This window comes from Pteropus vampyrus, unplaced genomic scaffold (genome assembly GCF_000151845.1).
Source record: "Pteropus vampyrus isolate Shadow unplaced genomic scaffold, Pvam_2.0 Scaffold552, whole genome shotgun sequence".
Classification (NCBI taxonomy): Eukaryota; Metazoa; Chordata; class Mammalia; order Chiroptera; family Pteropodidae; genus Pteropus; species Pteropus vampyrus.
Window position 1 is genome coordinate 181,747 of NW_011889333.1, and position 6,495 is coordinate 188,241.

At 36.4% G+C, this 6,495-nt stretch overlaps 1 protein-coding gene across 1 annotated transcript in view; it reads right to left on the reverse strand.

Annotated features, from left to right (window-relative positions):
• SPINK5 (serine peptidase inhibitor, Kazal type 5) overlaps positions 1 to 6,495 on the reverse strand; it is a 128,162-nt gene that overhangs the window by 113,949 nt on the left and 7,718 nt on the right. The gene's annotated exons all lie outside the window — the stretch shown is intronic.

Genomic DNA, 6,495 nt, shown 5'->3' on the forward strand with positions numbered 1-6,495 from the left:
AAAAAAAACAGTTTTCAATTATTTTAACTAATCCACCTTCTCTGCATAAAACATATAACTAATTAAATAAATTATTTTTCATTTTTTTTCAGCAAATGTTTTTGCCTCTTCAGAATTAGGAGGCAGTTACCTAATCCATGGTATAACAAAGGACCAGAGAAGTTAGATAGACAGATATAAGATGTCCTTGCTTCCAATTTCAGGCTCTCTCTAGCACACAGGGCCAGAGCTGAGGATTATGAGAATGGTAGAGAGAGGAAGAGAAAGGGATGGAGCTGGAGAAAGTAAAGAAGACCGAATTAATAATTTGCTTTCAACAAGGTATATAATTTCAGAGTCAACCTTTGAGCTCAGGAGGGCTGGTTAAGAGGCTACCTCTGGTCTTGTCATTGCTCTCTCTTGATCCATTCCCCTACACAGCTGGTGGCACAATCTTCCTAATGGAAAGATGAAACCATGCCATATTCAGATTCAATATCTTTCAGAGCCTTTGAGATGAAGTCAGAACTTAGAAGTCTACCTTGATCTGAGTACTGCTTACTTCGGGTGTGCTAGAACTGGCTCCTGCTGTCCTTTGAGAAATAATTGTTAAATATGCAGGAATTTTGCGAGTCGGTTGACAAACTGTTGGTAGTTTGAATTAGGCCATAATGGTAATATTTACATTGCAGAAATTGGCAAAAATTACAAATAAAGGCCTTTTTTTGAGAAGATTTATCAATGCACCGTTGCTCCATATCACATGTCACTTAACCACACCCTCTTACTTTTCAGCCATGCTGAACACTTTTTTATTCTCCAATAAGTCATGCTATTCCTTTGCCTAGAACACTATTTTCCTTCTCTGACCCAACTCTTATGAATCTTTCAAATGTCAGTTTTTGTATTACTTTCTTCCTGACTTTCACTCCTCATCCCTTAAAGTCTGGGTGAGATGTCTCACCTATGCCCCCTTGTAACACACCATGCTTTCCATTCCCAAAACAGTACTGTAATTGGCCTATTACTGGTCAGACTATGGCACTTGATTCAAGTGATTTAGGTACAGGAACTCATCATATTCTTTATTTTAATCCCATTCTCTACCATGTGTCTGATATCTAGTAAAGGGTCCATATTTGGCAAATGAGATAAATGACTAGAGTTAAGAAAGTCTCAGGGGACAAAAAATCCTTGAAAAATAAGACTTTTAACTTATCTATATACAAGGGTGGGATATCAGAAATTGGGGAAATTATTTTCAAACCAGAAAAGAACTTAAGAAACAAAAAACACAAAACCAGGGTCTTAAGAGAAATTATTGTAAGTTTATTTATGGGTCTAGCCGAAGGACAACAAATAGTTGTCCAGATGACACTACTACCAATTATCAAGGGCTGAGAAACTTCCCTGCTTGACTCCTGCACCCTTTTCTGCTGAGCCTAGGAGATTCTTCCATGCCAAGGCTATCGTCATCAATCAAAGCAGGCATTTAAATTGAAACTCATTTGACAATCCAAAGGAGGTCATGAGACACAATGACAACCATCTTCCTCCCAGAAGCCTTTCTGCCCTACTTTTAAGTGTCTCACCACCTTATTGCCTTCTGGTGTCAGGTTTAAAACCGAGAGAAGTAAAAAGGAGAAGGAAGAGGAAGTAAGGAAGCTGCGTGGGAGGGGGAAATTTAAAAAGAGGAGGTTAGGGACGGCCATCTGCAATCTGTTCTCACATTCCGCCTCCTCCCCTTTCTTTCCTTTCCTTGAGTTTCTCCTTTCTCCTAATTCTTGCTGCGATTGTTCACCCATCTGCCCATCTCATTCCTCTTTTGATTCTTTGTTTATCCCTCTCTATTCACTCTGCAGCAACTTCTTATTTCTTCTCGACTCCCTTATCTGAGCTCTCCATCTCCCTTTCTCCTGTCACCCTTTCTTCCTCAACTTTTCTTTCTCTTACATTTCTTCCTGCCTTTTAACAGGTTCCATAATCTCTCTCTCTCTCTGAATTTTCTTCTGATTTCTTCAGTCTCATTTTCATCTCTCTTTTTCTTAAGTGGAGTCTGGAAAAATTAACTTTTTCGTAACCACTGTTTTCTTCCTCTTTTCCCGGTCTTCTACTTATCTTTCCAGTTTCATTTTCTGTACCACTTACTTCCTGACATCATTTCCTTCTGACCCTCAATTTCCAAAAGAACAGAAAGAAATGACTTTAGAGTACTTTTTTTTCTAATAGACCTTTCAACTAAATATCAAAATATTTTATCTAAAGGCAATCGATTAAAAAAAATTGTATCTCACACACAGTAATATAACCCTGAATATTATTTTCCAACTGGCTTTATAAATCTTACATAAGTTCTAAATGGATAACTTGTCAACTGTAGTTCTATGACAAAAAAAAAAAAAAAAGTAATCTTGTCATTTCTTGAGAATCTATTATGTACACATTGCTCAATATCTCAATGTATTACTCAAGTTCTAAAGCCTTTGCTTTTCCTATCTAACCCTACACAATCTGATTTCTAAAGGTACTTCATGGGAAACTTTGCTTTTAGATGAGCACAGGATAATTGGATCATTTACATTTTTACTGCCCTGTTAATGAACATTAAATGCCTGTACGTCTCAGATGGAAAAATTAGGCATGGCCTCCTAGAGGCCTTAGAGTGGTTGTCGCAATGACTGTCAATGCCTTATCTCTCACAGACTTAGAAATATAAAAATGTAATGGTGTCTCTTAAAAATGTGGAATACAAAAATTCTATGTTAAAGTGCAAGTAAGTGTCACTACTAGGAAGAGGCAGGCAGTAATCGTCAACATGTTCTGCAGAGGGTGAGGAAGCTTGGTTAACCTCGCATTTAGTAGAGAGGCATCTGTTTCCTTAAAATCTGTCATTCCAGTGACTGGCCGAATGCAAAAACAAGCTTAGAGCTAACGAACAAAACAAAATTCAGCAAAGCCCCAAGTACCAGACTAGAAAAAGTTGAAAACATTCTACAGAGAACTCTCTTATTTCCACCAAAAACTTACTGTAGGCTGCGGAAGAGCAAGTAGGAAACGTTAAGTTTAAATCCACCTCTATACAAGGAGACATTATGTAGTTAATTAGTTATAATTAAGAATATGAGCTTTAGATATAAACAGACCTGGGTGTAAATTGGTACTCTGAAACTTACTACATGTGCTATAAGCTAGTAAAAGCATCTGCATATTGGGTTGCTATGAGGATTAAACAGAGGTAGCTCATAAAGGTATGGCAACATAAGAAATATTCGATAATATTAATTATGAGATCCAGAGAAGGAAAAGGGATTTCCCAAAGTCACAAACTAGGCCAAGAGCAAAATTAAGACCAGCTCACCAGCAAATGAATTTTTATGCCAATGCTGTTTCAACTCACTGAGATCATAAAAAAATGGTCTATGGGTCAAATTTGGCTTACTGTCTCATTTTGTAAATAAAGTTTTATTGGAACACAACCACACTCATTTTTTTAAGTATTGCCTATGGTTACTTTGGTGCCCAGATGGCAGAGTTGAGTAGTTGCAATCTGCGGAGCCAAAAATATTTACTAAAAACCCTTTACAAACAAGTTTTTGAACCTTGTGGCTGGGACTAGACTTAAAGTCTTAGGGAGACTGACCAAATAAACTCACTATAATTCTTTGTATGTCCTTGGGGGTCTTACTCAAAAAGGCAAAAATTTCCTAGTGAAATCTGACCTTCCCAGGTCTTAGTCTTGGTAGTTTAAAACAAAAACAAAACAATTTCCGTAGAAGGAAGGTAATTTGTTCCCTGTAATGAAGACTTCAGATTCAGAAGATTGTTCAGAATCGAAATCTTTATTTATCCTGGCCTTCCAGTTCCACTTAAATCTCAAATCTCTGCCCTACTTTGCTTTCCACTAACTTGAAAATCTCTAAATGCATATAAAATTGCTAGGTGACCCCTTCCCCCATGTTGCTATGTTTTCTGAATCAGAGTCAAGGAATGCTGGTACTAAATCTGTCCTTAGCTCTCTCTTGCCACAGATGAAAGAACTGATGCCTAGACAGGGAAGGTGCCTTAGCCATACATTCCATGTACAGTGCTTTTTTCATTAAAAGAAAACTACACCCCACGAGTAACTCGACGTTGCTCAACTATTTAGAGTTTCTGTGGTGGCAAATCAGACAACAGATTTAGAATTTTAAATTAAGAACTTAAAAAAAATGTTCATTGGTTTTTCTTTTTTTAGCATTTTATTTCATTTTATTATTAGTTTCAAGTATACAGTACATGGGTTAGACATTTATATAATTTATGAAACGATCCCCCCAATTACTCTATCACCCACCTGGTGCTACACGCAGACATTACATTACTGCAGACTACATTCCCTAGGCCATGCTCCCCATCCCGTGACCATCTCTCAACTACTAATTTGTACTTCTTTACCCGTTCACCCTTTTCTCCCAGTCCCCCAAACCCCTCCCCTCCGGCTGTCACCAGGTTGTCCTCTGTATTTGTGAGTCTGTTTTTGAATAGTTTGTTCTTTTTGTTCTTTAGATTCCACATATTAGTGAAATCACATGGTAATTACCTTTCTCTGTCTGACTTATTTCTCTCAGCACAATAACCTCTAGGTCCATCCATGTCATTGCAAGTGGTAGGATTTTTTTTTTTTATGACTGAGTAATATTCCATTGTATATATATGAACCATAACTTCTTTATCAAATTGTCTGTTGATAAGCATCCTTTATTATATTTTTTAAACTGCTTTGTTGGGAGGAAGAAAATCAGTAGTCACCACCGTGGGATGAGAACATACCACCTTATCCCAGTTTAAAATATCAAACTTAAAGATGTACTATCATATACAATTATAATTTAAGTACTTCTCTGAGATTGTCTTTTTGCCAAGAGATGAGAAGAAGCCTTAATGCACTCAGAGAAAGCCTTAATAACTCAGACCTCATGTCATTGAGAAGAGGAAGGAAAAGGTGGACCATGTAGCCTTAAGTAGCAAAGTCCAAAGACTTACTTGGAAAGGGTGCAACAATATACATTCGAAAGGAAATGTGAACTTATCTGGCTAAAAATACATGATCTACAAAAGGGTCACGTTATTTATTAAGGATGTCTTTAGTTGAGACATTAAACTCCAGCCCCTCAACTACCTCCACTCCCATCATTGACATAAGGCGCTGTCATATTCTGCAGGGCTAATGGGCTGATTCCTCATCTTTGGTGTCCCAGTCTGTGGACAGACACAATCAACATATTCGCATCTATATGCCCGCAAAGCTGTAAATGTTAGAGTTATGGTGTAATTGTTTACCATCCCTCTAAGAGACAATTGGAGGAGATGGACATAGTGAGAAGTAAGGGTGAAAGCTGGCCTTTGATGCTATTAGCTTTTGTCACCAAACCTTTATTTGCAGTACTGTGAGGTCTGCTGTAGAAGCCACTGAGTATAACTGTTTCCTCTAGATTAAAATTGTCTCAGGCACTAAGATCTTAGAGGTTACCTTTTAATCAATTAAATTAGCTTGCAAATTTTGTTATTCCATTTATGTTCATAAACTTCATTTCCTTTTCAAGTATTTTAATTGATTGATTTGATAAATAAGTACTCTTTCAGTATCAATGAATTTTTATAAATTTAGTAAAATTGACAGACTTACTGTCTTTGAGACTGCAACACTGATAATAACAGAGCAAGCTCTAAACCTGAAGAGATAAGTGTAAATTGATTACTTGATTAACCGTTTCAAATCTATTTACAAAGTTGTTATTTCAATAACTAAATTCCTTTGTTTATTATAATTATATAAAATTAGATATGTGTAGCCTCTATCTGTCTTTGAGATATAATTTGACATACCCTAAATATTTAAAATGAACAATTTCATAATTTTGGACATACGTTTGTTTACACATTTGAAACCATCACCACGATCAACAAAATGAACATGTCCACCTCTCCTCAAATTTTCTCACGCCCCTTTATAAAGAATTCTCAAAATTTAACAATAACAATAGGATTTTAAGCCAAACTGAAAAATAGGCAAAAGATTTGAACAGATACTTGACTGAAACCAAACAAATAGCACATAAGCACATGAAAAGATGCTTGATATCATTAATAATTAGGGAAATGAAAAGTACAACTACAACAGATGCTATTACATAGCTAATAGAAGGGCTATAATTAAAAAGACTAACCATATTGAGTGTTGTAGAAGATGTGAAGGAATTGGAACTCTCATACACAGCTGGTAGCACTGCAGAATGGACAAATCACTTTGGAAAAAAATAATTTAGCGGTTTCTTTAAATAGTTAAGCATATACCTACTGTTCGATCCAGCCAATCTGCTCCTAAGTAGTAAATGAAGAAAAATGAAAGTGTACAGCCATACCTCATTTTACTGTGCTTTGCTTCATTGCACTTCACAGATATTGCATTTTTTACAAATTGAAGGTAAGACCCTACACCAGCAAAAAGATCATGACTTGCTAAAGGCTAAGATCAAG